Below are 12,854 nucleotides of genomic sequence, written 5' to 3'. Positions count from 1 at the left end.
CAATTTCAGTGTCTTCGCGCGGTGTCTCACCGCACTGTTTAGGGTCACCTGAATTAGAAATTAAAATATTACCGTTGAGTTACGCAGCGTTCGTAATTGGTTGTCGACAGATGCTGCTAATTTAGCACACGGCTGACAGTTGGCAGGGGTGCAGTGCGGACGCAAGACTTGGCTCTCTGGGGATTGCACGCGCCGACAGGGACCAGATAGACCACAGGAAAGACGTGTCAGCGTCAAACTGGTTAGTTCTTTTCCCTAATATTTTAACAGTTAGGTGCATTTAGGTGTAGGCTAGTTAGTTTAGGTGCAGGCTAGGGAGGAGCAAAATTTAGTTTGTTGTTCTAGCGGCGAGGTTATTTAAAGCTGGAGCTGGGGGTTTTAGCGCTTATTCTTATGTCATGCGATTTAAAAGAAGAAAAAAAATAGATTTCGGGAAAGAAATTCAGTTTTTCCCTTTCCGGGTGGTCGCTTTTTGCAGTAAACAGAATTTATATGAACACGTGTTTGCACGCTTTGTTTTAGCTAGTGCCCATTTTGACCATTTTTGTGGCAGGAATAATGAAATGGTGAAAAGTTAGTCAAGCAAAGGAAGGGATGTAGAGAATCTGAGGAGTTTGTGAACCTAGAGGAAACGCCTTTTGAATCGGTAGAGGAAGCAGATGTGGAGCATTAAGTGCATGCCTGCACATGTTGACAAAGAAAACGCCCCATTGGAGACCTAGAGGTAAAAAAGGCAGAAAATCAATAACATCAGAAACAGCGTGCTCGAATGGAAGAAAAATGGGCGACAGTACCATTTATATGATAAATGTGAAAATTGGTCAGCAAGAAAGTAATTTAGGATATATTCTTTCCTGTACATTAGGTGGAAATGATGTAGAGCTGCGGTTCACTTGTTTAATGCATGCGGCCGATATTGTATTAATAACTGATACCCAGGAATATTTCATAGTCTGGTTGATTCTTGTGGACATGAAGGAAACGCTATAGGATTCAATTTACACGCAATTAAGTCATGTCTGATGATTTTCAACGACTCCATAAAACAGTTGACAACAGTGCAAGGCCATTAAATACCCAGACTTGCAGAATATAAATATCTTGGCGTACGGCTGAACGAAGGACAGATATACATGGAAAAGCACGAACAGACGGTTAGGGCGAAAAGGGGAAGAGGTGCCGCAATAATGAAACATAGGTAATTAAGGGGGCACGACAGATTTGGCGTACTGAGAGCTATTTGGTAAGAAATATGATATGGTGCCGTGGCTAAATTTCGGGAATGCGGTTTTGTGCGTAAAGGCATAAGTTCAGTCGAGACTAGAAATAAATCAGAGAACTGTTGCAAAATTGGCACTAGGAATGGGGCAGTAGAGAGGGACATGGGCTGAGCATCATTAGAAGCACAGGAAGCTTAGAGTGGTGAACGCCTGAGGGAATTGGACGACAACAGGTGGGCAGCTAAGGTGTTTAAATGCTTATACACAAACAGCATTCGCTCACAGCGGCGGAAAAGGTGAAGTAAACTAACTAGTAGGTATGCAGGGAACAAGAACAGAGAAATAAAGAGCTGTAAGCTACGGGTAAAAAAAGCAAAAGGTAAACAACTAGAATACTGCCACGCAAAAGAAGCAGACTGTACAGAAGGTAAACAACTACCTACGACTTTACGCAACTCTCAAAATGAGGCTTTCTGAGTTAAGAGTGTTTTTTTTCGGCATAGCATTGTCAGTAGGGAAGTACTTCACAGTACAGCTAAAGCGCGCTAACTAGCAGACTTGTTACCTAATATTGAATACTTAACTTTTTAACTATTACTGATAGGTTCCTTAATTATTGGCAGGAGTGTAGCCCCCTGTAACTAATAGCCATGTAAGTTTTTAGAATTTCGAAAACGCAGTTACCCTCAGCGCTGTGGCCCAACAACTTTCGGCTACTCCGACGAGTTACGTGCACTGGAGAGTTTGCTTTGCCTGCAAGCTTTTCGAAAGCGCGTGTATTTTGGTGCGATGCAGGCAAAGTTGTTGGGCCGCAGCGCTGAGAGTAACCGCGTTTTCAAAATTCTAAAAACTGATATGAATACAACTTACGGTGGGCTACACTACGTCAATACAGTAAGAGTTAGAAAGTTAAGTGCTCAACATTAGTTAACAAGCCTACTAGTTAGGACGCCCTGGCTGTTTTCTGATGTACTTCACTACTGAAAATGCAATGCCGAAAAAAACGCTTTTTTATTTCAAAAGGCCATTTTTAGAAATTCTGTAAAGCCTGCATTTAGCCTGTAATTTTGTAAACACACTGTATATAGAAATTGTAAAAAGCAGGTCAGGAAGGAATTGTTCTATGATAACTCAAGAGGTAGTGCCCTACTATTTGAAGCTAGATCAGGGTGCCTTCGAACGCGCAGGTACAAAAAGAAATTTAACAATGAAGATGACATATGGGCAGTATGTGGTAAATCTGTAGAAACAATGAACATCTTATACTACAAAGCGGCGGTACCAATCCGGATGTCGATACAAGCACAGTCACTCTCCCTGACGCCCTATTGTTTAGTGATAACAATGGTCATAGGCATGAATCTGCGGTAGAAGTTAGCAACGAAGGATTGGAGGATTGGTGGATCATAAGCAGAGAGATGTCATAAGGTTAGAAGTGCAGGCTTAAAAATTGTAATTAAAGAAAGCGGCGAATTTATAGACCATTAACACCGTTAAAGAAATATAAGGAAAAAAGCCGAGCATGGTGGCAACTGCCGCCCCCCGGTTTCAAAGCGGACGCTCCCGTCCGTCCGTCCGTCCATCCATCCATCACCCGTCCGTCCGTCCGTCCGTCCGCCCGTCCGTCCGTCCGTCCGTCCGTCCGCCCGTCCGTCCGTCCGCCCGTCCGTCCGTCCGTCCGTCCATCCATCCATCCATCCGCCAGCCCACCTGGCTGCTTTCGTTCTCTAGCTGCGTCGGGAACATTAAAGAAAAAATGGCTGTGGCTTAGCTATGGTTAAGCCTAGGATGCGAAGCATAGCTTCATCCCTCACATCTGCTTCGGTTGTCGAACGTTGCCGTCTAGCTGCGTACTGTGCACGTCGCTTGGCAAGCCGTACTTCTCGCTCGTCACTCGTTTCCGTGGCTCTCTGTAACCTGCGCTTTGCGGTCTGAGGAGCCACCCTCCCACCAGTCGACATCTCACTGCTCTCAACTGACTGTTGTTGTTGTTGTTGTGACTGAGAGAAGGATGAAGAGGAAATTGCACGGGCCTGCTACTGGCTCTAGCCAAGCCACCACCGCTGCCACGTGCAGATAGAGGAGAGTTAAAAGATCAGAGGAAAGAGAAAAAGGAAAGAAAAGACGCGCGTCGCAGCAACAACTGCGTCCGCCGGAGCGGACGCTGCTCAAAAAGAAGCGGCCGAAGCCGCGCTCGCCGAAGCGAGAACAGATACTCCTCGTGGCCGAAGCCGCGCTTCTACTCCTCTCTCTCAACTGTTGTTGTTGTTGTGACTGAGAGAAGGATGAAGAGGAAATTGCACGGGCCTGCTACTGGCTCTAGCCAAGCCACCACCGCTGCCACGTGCAGATAGAGGAGAGTTAAAAGATCAGAGGAAAGAGAAAAAGGAAAGAAAAGACGCGCGTCGCAGCAACAACTGCGTCCGCCGGAGCGGACGCTGCTCAAAAAGAAGCGGCCGAAGCCGCGCTCGCCGAAGCGAGAACAGATACTCCTCGTGACCGAAGCCACCTCCCCCTTCTCAACTGACTCGGTTGTTGTTGTTGTGACTGAGAGAAGGATGAAGAGGAAATTGCACGGGCCTGCTACTGGCTCGAGCCAAGCCACCACCGCTGCCACGTGCAGATAGAGGAGAGTTAAAAGATAAGAGGAAAGAGAAAAAGGAAAGAAAAGACGCGCGTCGCAGCAACAACTGCGTCCGCCGGAGCGGACGCTGCTCAAAAAGAAGCGGCCGAAGCCGCGCTCGCCGAAGCGAGAACAGATACTCCTCGCGACCGAAGCCGCCTCCTCTTTGCTCAACTGACTCGGCGAGTACGTCGTCTTTTATACAATTGCATGACGTCGTGTATCACGTGGTGCGCCGAGAGGGCCGCCGGTGGTGGCTGCGGTGCCGCGAGCGTGCGCGCGAGGCGAACCCCCGCTTTAACTGCTGCTGTGACGTCGTGTATCACGTGGTGCGCCGAGAGGCCGCCGGTGGTGGCTGCGGTGCCGCGAGCGAGCGCGCGAGGCGAACCCCCGCTTTAACAGCTGCTGTGACGTCGTATCACGTGGTACGCCGTTAAAGGTCATTTGGTGGCTACGGTGCCGTCGTCGGCTCTGCATGGAAGGACCTGGGTTGCTCGGCTAATATGCTTCGCATAAAAATCTAGCACAAGATGGGTTCAAGAAAAGTTGTCGAGCCTGAATGGAGAACAGCCTGCCTGCCTGCCTGGCCTGCCCTGCCCTGCCCTGCCCTGCCCTGCCCTGCCCTGCCTGCCCTGCCTGCCCTGCCTGCCCTGCCTGCCCTGCCTGCCTACCTACTGTCGTGACCGTACTTTTGGCCACGTGGTCCCGATCAAGCAGCTACCGTGAACAGTCGACAAGGCCGACGACCTCGCGACGGCGGTGGTGCAGTGGGGTGCTTGGAATGCCCCCCTCCGAGCCTAAGTGGATTAGTGCAGCGGAATTCCTTGAGCGGAGGTGACCACGGCAGCAGCGGCGAAGGCAGGAGACGCACCGGAGGTATTGTCAGAGCAACCACAGCGCAAACGAAGGCGACGTGGCGGCGCCAGTCACGCTGGCTGTTAACTGAAGACTGCTGTGTTCCCGACTCGTGTTCTGGACAACCGGCGGGGAAGCAAGTTCATTCACCTGCTGGAAGACTGCGGGAGATTGCTTTCCAGCCGGGCTGGATGAGTCAGCATCTCCCCCTTCCCATCGACCCAGCTGCGAGAGAGTGGAACAGCCCGCACCTGCCCTGCCGTGGGTGGTAAAACGAACGTCCCCTTCGGTCCATCCGATTGGACAGTGCTCTTCGAACATTATTCCCCAGCCAGGGATCTGGGGAATCCGAACCATATTTAACTAGGCCGTGAGTGTGGCCGAGAGAAGCCTGCTAGCTCCAGTCGACTACGGTTGACGAAGACGTGCCCTTCCACTGAGAGCCATTCTCAGTCCCGCTCTATGTAAATAATGTAAATAAGTGTATAAAGTTTTTCGTTACCTTCCTCCTCTAAACCCAGTCTCCCATCTTCCTCGTCCCATCACCGGTCTCCGGCCATGCTACCCGGGTCGCAACACTACCTACCTACCTACTCACCTACCTCCTCACCCATCTATTCACCTAGCCATCTACCCACCCACCCACCTACCGACCAACCAACCTACCTACTATACCTGGCTGTGTCGGGAACATTAGAGAAAAAAATCTAGAACACTTTCTTATGCACTTTACCTCCGTTGTAATGTTCTTTAAGGTGGATGGGTTAAAAAAAAGTCGCCGAACCTGACTGGAGAATTGCCTGTCTGTCTGCCTGCCTGCCTGCCTACCTACCTTTCTTCCCACTCGCCTACCTACCTACCCACTCACCCACCTATAGCCACCTACCGACCAACCTACCTACCTGCATACCTACCCAATTACCTACCTACCCATCCACCCACCCGCCCACCTACCTACCTACTTACCAGCCTACCTACCTACCTACCTACCTTCGTTCTCTAGCTGTGTCGGGAACATTAAATAAAGAAAAAATCTAGAACACTTTCTTATGCACTTTACCTCCGTTGTAATGTTCTGAAAGGGGATGGGTTCACGAAAAGTCGCCGGAGCTGAAACGTGCATGTTGCGTTTGTGCCCGCTTCTGCGCGGCACTTACCGGATCCACGCTGCATGGCACGCTGTGAGGCGGGTCTGCTTGCTTCGCCGTGAACTCCTCCGAACGGAGGGGGCGTGTACTCGCGACGTCGGACTCGGTCGACTCCTGCTCCCACGGCCGACTGCGATGCTCGCTGCCTTGCAGTAAATCGCTGGCTGACTTGCCCAGCGTGGTTGCCCCGCGGCAGTATTCGGCAGTATTCGCAGTCTTGAGCTTGCCAGTGTTCGGTGACGAACGGGCGGTCTGTCACCGTGTGGCGCCTTCAGCTTGCGTCAGGATGATGAAGAGGATGATGATGATGTCCTCGGGCTGCCTTTCTTCTTCTTCTTCTTCTTCTTCTTCTTCTTCTTCTTCTTCTTCTTCTTCTTCTTCTTCTTCTTCTTCTTCTTCTTCTTCTTCTTCTTCTTCTTCTTCACCTCTTTATAATGGCACATACCCACGTGGGGGGATTGGCCAAGGTACAGTGGTATAAATAAGGAAATTTTCATAGGATTACGACAAAATATCGGAGCCAAACGTGAATTTTGATAAATGTATTCATGAAAAACGACAGAATAATATTTGAAGTGAAATAACAAAGAACATTTTAGCGAGAATAATAATAATAATAAACTCCTGCTCCTCGATGGGACGTTTGTGAATTTGCAGGCAGATACGGCTGGGTGACTTGTAGAATTACCCGTTAATCCGAAGAACGGAACTAGAAGGACACTGTTGTTGACGCATGTGATGCTCCAGAGGCAGCGCAGCACGCACGAACCAGGGGGCTTTGAAATAAAATGACACTAGCTCCAAAAACGAGCCCACAGAAACACCACACTTTGAAATGAATGCTTCTTCAACATTATAATGATAATGATGAAGGATAATGATGAAGGATAATAATGAGGGATAATGATGAAGAAGCATTCATTTCAAAGTGTGGTGAACCAGGGGGCAGATTGAAAGCTTAGCCAAAGTTAGTTTAGGTTCCGCCTCGTGTTCTCCCTCCACTTAGACTCCAAGGTCACCCGAGGGGTGCTGAAAACGGGAGCTAAATGATAAAACTATTTTCATGCTTTAAAATGCATCTATTCAGGTCTGAATTAATTTTTAGGAATGCTATAGCCAATGATTTCAAAGAGTTTGTTCGAACTCCGCTATTCAATTATCCACTCGTTGTGCTTGGCTCGAGCGCTCGTCTCGGTTTCCTTGTCTCTGGTCCCGCGTTCGGTCCGTTTGCAATCCACGTGGGGTACCTCCTCTGTGATGAGGATTCCGTGAATGTTCCCCTATACTCGACGAAAAGTCGCCGGCTGTGGCGTGCTTTGGTGTCGAGTTGTGTTTGCAGCCGTGGGCTGGAGCTGGCCAGTCGGACGCATAATGGAGGTGTGGTCATGTTGTCGGAGCCTTGCGGTTCTTCCAGCCTTTGCTTAGAGCCATATAGCGGACGTCGAAGAGCCGACGGTCCCAGAAAACGAATTCCGGACGTTGTCTTCCATTGAACTGAGCGCGGTGTCCACAGAGCGGGAAAAAAAAGTTTGTTGTCAGCAGCTAACACACTGTACTCTAAAGCATCCGATAATAAAAACAAGCGGCGTTTCACAAATTGTAATAGCCAATTCGTATGATCTGGCATCAGCCTGGGCGAAAGGCGGTATCCTGATCAGCGTGTTTACACACGCTGATCAGGATACCGCCTGAACAATCCTGCAAGCCTGCAGTTCTGAGCAATTTACTCGAACATGTAACAGTTAAGCATTTAGTGGAACATCTCGAAAACAACAAATTACTTATCACAGGCAACCAGGTTTCGGATGCCGTTTGTCGACAATCACTCAATTCTTTGACATTGTTCGTACCTTCGCCGCAGCATTGAGCTTCTTATTCTAATGCACATTTCTTTATGCATATGGTGCCTGTAACAGCCCGCAAAGGGCTGAGAGTATTGTAAATAAATAAATTTTCTCTGGTCGGCACTTTCAAGCTGAAGCGTCTAGCTATTCTAAGCATGTATCCGGTCAGAATAAACAACTTCCAATCTAAAAATGATTCAGTTAATTGTGGGGCATGGCGAGTGAATGAGTGAATTTACGAGTGAGTAAGGAGGAAGAGGAAACTCATTTACTGTTTTTCTCCTGACTCTTAGCACCACCCTACGATGGACCGTTCTGCGTGCTCCATCGTACGGCGAAGGCGTTCACGATTGACATACACGGTCGTGAAGACGTCGCGTGTGCTGACACAGTCAAGCCCCCCCCCCCCCCCCCCCCCCCCCATATTTTGCCGCTGCTCCACTCATTCTTCTGTCGACACTGCCACCTTCCGTGCGGCCTCATCAAAACATGTCAACTGGGCTGCTCTTGTGGCTTCCGCTCCACAGGGGGAGGGGGACCCTGCAGCGCCCATCGCGTCGCGCTCTAGCCGCAGTATAGAGCCTCTATAGCCGCAGGCCAGAACTCGCGCCATGTGCGGCGCCGGTCAATGAAGTAGTTGGCACTATAGGCCCCAAAGCGCTGTCCGTCCGTCCGTCCGTCCGTCCGTCCGTCCGTCCGTCCGTCCGTCTGTCCGTCTGTCTGTCTGTCTGTCTGTCTGTCTGTCTGTCTGTCCGTCTGTCCGTCCGTCCGTCCGTCCGTCCGTCCGTCCGTCCGTCCGTCCGTCCGTCCGTCCGTCCGTCCGTCCGTCCGTCCGTCCGTCCGTCCGTCCGTCCGTCCGTCCGTCCGTCCGTCCGTCCGTCCGTCCGTCCGTCCGTCCGTCCGTCCGTCCGTCCGTCCGTCCGTCCGTCCGTCCGTCCGTCCGTCCGTCCGTCCGTCCGTCCGTCCGTCCGTCCGTCCGTCCGTCCGTCCGTCCGTCCGTCCGTCCGTCCGTCCGTCCGTCCGTCCGTCCGTCCGTCCGTCCGTCCGTCCGTCCGTCCGTCCGTCCGTCCGTCCGTCCGTCCGTCCGTCCGTCCGTCCGTCCGTCCGTCCGTCCGTCCGTCCGTCCGTCCGTCCGTCTGTCTGTCTGTCTGTCTGTCTGTCTGTCTGTCTGTCTGTCTGTCTGTCTGTCTGTCTGTCTGTCTGTCTGTCTGTCTGTCTGTCTGTCTGTCTGTCTGTCTGTCTGTCTGTCTGTCTGTCTGTCTGTCTGTCTGTCTGTCTGTCTGTCTGTCTGTCTGTCTGTCTGTCTGTCTGTCTGTCTGTCTGTCTGTCTGTCTGTCTGTCTGTCTGTCTGTCTGTCTGTCTGTCTGTCTGTCTGTCTGTCTGTCTGTCTGTCTGTCTGTCTGTCTGTCTGTCTGTCTGTCTGTCTGTCTGTCTGTCTGTCTGTCTGTCTGTCTGTCTGTCTGTCTGTCTGTCTGTCTGTCTGTCTGTCTGTCTGTCTGTCTGTCTGTCTGTCTGTCTGTCTGTCTGTCTGTCTGTCTGTCTGTCTGTCTGTCTGTCTGTCTGTCTGTCTGTCTGTCTGTCTGTCTGTCTGTCTGTCTGTCTGTCTGTCTGTCTGTCTGTCTGTCTGTCTGTCTGTCTGTCTGTCTGTCTGTCTGTCTGTCTGTCTGTCTGTCTGTCTGTCTGTCTGTCTGTCTGTCTGTCTGTCTGTCTGTCTGTCTGTCTGTCTGTCTGTCTGTCTGTCTGTCTGTCTGTCTGTCTGTCTGTCTGTCTGTCTGTCTGTCTGTCTGTCTGTCTGTCTGTCTGTCTGTCTGTCTGTCTGTCTGTCTGTCTGTCTGTCTGTCTGTCTGTCTGTCTGTCTGTCTGTCTGTCTGTCTGTCTGTCTGTCTGTCTGTCTGTCTGTCTGTCTGTCTGTCTGTCTGTCTGTCTGTCTGTCTGTCTGTCTGTCTGTCTGTCTGTCTGTCTGTCTGTCTGTCTGTCTGTCTGTCTGTCTGTCTGTCTGTCTGTCTGTCTGTCTGTCTGTCTGTCTGTCTGTCTGTCTGTCTGTCTGTCTGTCTGTCTGTCTGTCTGTCTGTCTGTCTGTCTGTCTGTCTGTCTGTCTGTCTGTCTGTCTGTCTGTCTGTCTGTCTGTCTGTCTGTCTGTCTGTCTGTCTGTCTGTCTGTCTGTCTGTCTGTCTGTCTGTCTGTCTGTCTGTCTGTCTGTCTGTCTGTCTGTCTGTCTGTCTGTCTGTCTGTCTGTCTGTCTGTCTGTCTGTCTGTCTGTCTGTCTGTCTGTCTGTCTGTCTGTCTGTCTGTCTGTCTGTCTGTCTGTCTGTCTGTCTGTCTGTCTGTCTGTCTGTCTGTCTGTCTGTCTGTCTGTCTGTCTGTCTGTCTGTCTGTCTGTCTGTCTGTCTGTCTGTCTGTCTGTCTGTCTGTCTGTCTGTCTGTCTGTCTGTCTGTCTGTCTGTCTGTCTGTCTGTCTGTCTGTCTGTCTGTCTGTCTGTCTGTCTGTCTGTCTGTCTGTCTGTCTGTCTGTCTGTCTGTCTGTCTGTCTGTCTGTCTGTCTGTCTGTCTGTCTGTCTGTCTGTCTGTCTGTCTGTCTGTCTGTCTGTCTGTCTGTCTGTCTGTCTGTCTGTCTGTCTGTCTGTCTGTCTGTCTGTCTGTCTGTCTGTCTGTCTGTCTGTCTGTCTGTCTGTCTGTCTGTCTGTCTGTCTGTCTGTCTGTCTGTCTGTCTGTCTGTCTGTCTGTCTGTCTGTCTGTCTGTCTGTCTGTCTGTCTGTCTGTCTGTCTGTCTGTCTGAAGCCTGCTTTGTGGCGGGCTGCCTACCTGCCCACCGAGTTGTGGGAAACTTGCCCAGGTGCGTGTGTATAAATATATACACCCGGCAGGTTGCCCACTTGCCACTACCCACCGCTGCAGGTGGAAGTTCAATTAATTATTGGTCGCGAGTGGTTTCTAGGGGAGTTCAACCTGGGCCTCACGCTCGCCCCATCGGCACAGCAGCCACTGCCATTGCAGGGGAGTTGCGTACCTCTTAACCGTTGCACCGCTACGCCAGATGTGGTATGAGAACTCCCAGGGATATATGGATGTAATGTAGGGAGTGCCCAAGTCCGCATATATGAGCATTAAATCATTATCGCCATCCGAACAACTTCCATCCGTGAACAATGAATCCGAACACCAGAACCAAAGTGGAACGGAAAGGCTAGCGCAACTAATTCGCATTTGGTTGAAGTATGCAAATCGACCGTCATTTTTATCAGCGACAAGCATTGCTCGGGTTGTCAAGAATACATGTCCTGGTGCGTTACAAAGAAGTTATGGTGGGCTCTATGGCAACTGTATGGGCGCAGAACTTTGCGAAGGTCAGACGGCAGAGTGGCCTGGAGTGGCCCAGCTGCGCTTGCATGTAAAAGAAACATGGCGGGGAATGAAGTGTGTGTGGTAGGAGGTAGTGAGGTGACTGTTGGGCGCGAGGTCAAGTACATGTGTTTTGTGTTATGATAACCACACAGTCTTGACAACGGGAAATTCTAGGCAGGTTAAAAAGTAGTGTGGTCTGGCGAATATATGTCCCGTCTCGTCATGTGGCGTCAGAGGATGGGACCGGGAGGAAGCGGCGGATTACGCGAGGGTCTCTGAGTCGCTATTTGCGGTGCTTTCCGGGTGCGATGTGTACTTCGAGGGTTGCATTCATGGTTTAGGGTACCTCGGAAACTAATTTTCGCGAACTACCCTTTCGTTCCATGCAGGCGCCTTTGTGTGCGGGGACCCATTCGGGAAATACGTGAAGATTGGGCTTGGATGTCATGTAAGACAATTTGATTATGCGTGGTATGTGGCAGTAATATATGATGCTGCTGAAATATCATAGTGCGTTATGACTGTGCGAGTGGCAATGGAGTCGGTGGAGTGCGGTTGCCAGAGGATGGATCCAGCGATATGGTGTGTGCGTATGCGGCTGTAGGTCGGTAGTGTGTGGGGTGACGGACTTCCTTCATTCGGTCTTGCTGTTAGAGTAGGTTAGTATTCAGTTAATGTGGCATTCGTATAGGAGATGTCATGTAGATACTGGGCACGTTTCTCCGGCATCTTTCAGTATTCGCCATCCATTTCATATGTATGTGGCTTCTGTGGCTTAACCATGACGCTGACGATAATGCCTCGCATATAGGTTGCTCTTTGAGTAAAGAGGAGAGGTGGGCGGTTGAGCATCCCAGGTCATCTAATATGGCATGGCCTTTTAATGACATCGGAAATCTCGAGGCTATCAGTAACAGTATTATAGCGTGAAATGCGATTCCTGCAGCTGGGTAGTTGGGAGCATAATGTGCGCAGGCACATTATGCGCCCACCATGCGCAGGCATTTGTGGCGAACAATATCCGGGAACCGACAGATTTTTACCAATACATAGAAGCCTGACAGCAATAATAGGATTTACTGTATTTATCCATAAATCAATAGAGAATTTAAGTGAACTCGGGGATATAGCTGTAAAATCAGGAAATTTCAGTTCTTTATCACTTCACGAGTGAAGTACTTCCGTTAATGAGCAGACCTTGTTTAGTAGCAGTGGCACCAAGAGCGGCACGACAGGTCCTGCATGACGATCGCTTTTGATGTTTTAGAGGACACTAGTATATAGAACAGTGGTAGAGGCGCGATCATTTAAATAAGTGATTCAGGTGGAGCAGTTACCGACAGGCCACTGTAAGGCTTATCCCGCTTGTATAGTCTTGGTCAAAAGTCTAAACAGATTACAGACACCCAATTTTATTACGCGTTTTCTTCTTTCAAAGGTTACTTTAGACATACAATACATAGATCACCGCGTGGTTCTCGCCTACGTCGGCTAAATAATATATAATTGAATTTATTCTTTCATCCTGCTTCAACAGCTAGAATTACAACAAATGACGAATCAGCGGCTACTTTGTGATTTTTTTTTTTTGGCGTCATTTGACCTAAAGATCAACTACACATCACAGCCATCATTTGGTTGATGAAACCGAAACCGAAACAGCTTCAAGAAGAAATTGAATTTTAAATTATTTAGTTGTCGAAGGCGAGTACCACGGGATGCTCCTTGTGTACCAATGTCTAGCGTATTGTTTGAAATAAGAAAACATGCAAGCAAGAATTTGGCAGCTGCAGGGAAATGAATGTTGCTAGAATGCTCCGTG

Source organism: Amblyomma mixtum, chromosome 6, assembly GCF_055824585.1.
Source record: "Amblyomma mixtum isolate Tamu chromosome 6, ASM5582458v1, whole genome shotgun sequence".
NCBI classification, from domain to species: domain Eukaryota; kingdom Metazoa; phylum Arthropoda; class Arachnida; order Ixodida; family Ixodidae; genus Amblyomma; species Amblyomma mixtum.
Note: the sequence above shows the minus strand (reverse complement) of the source record.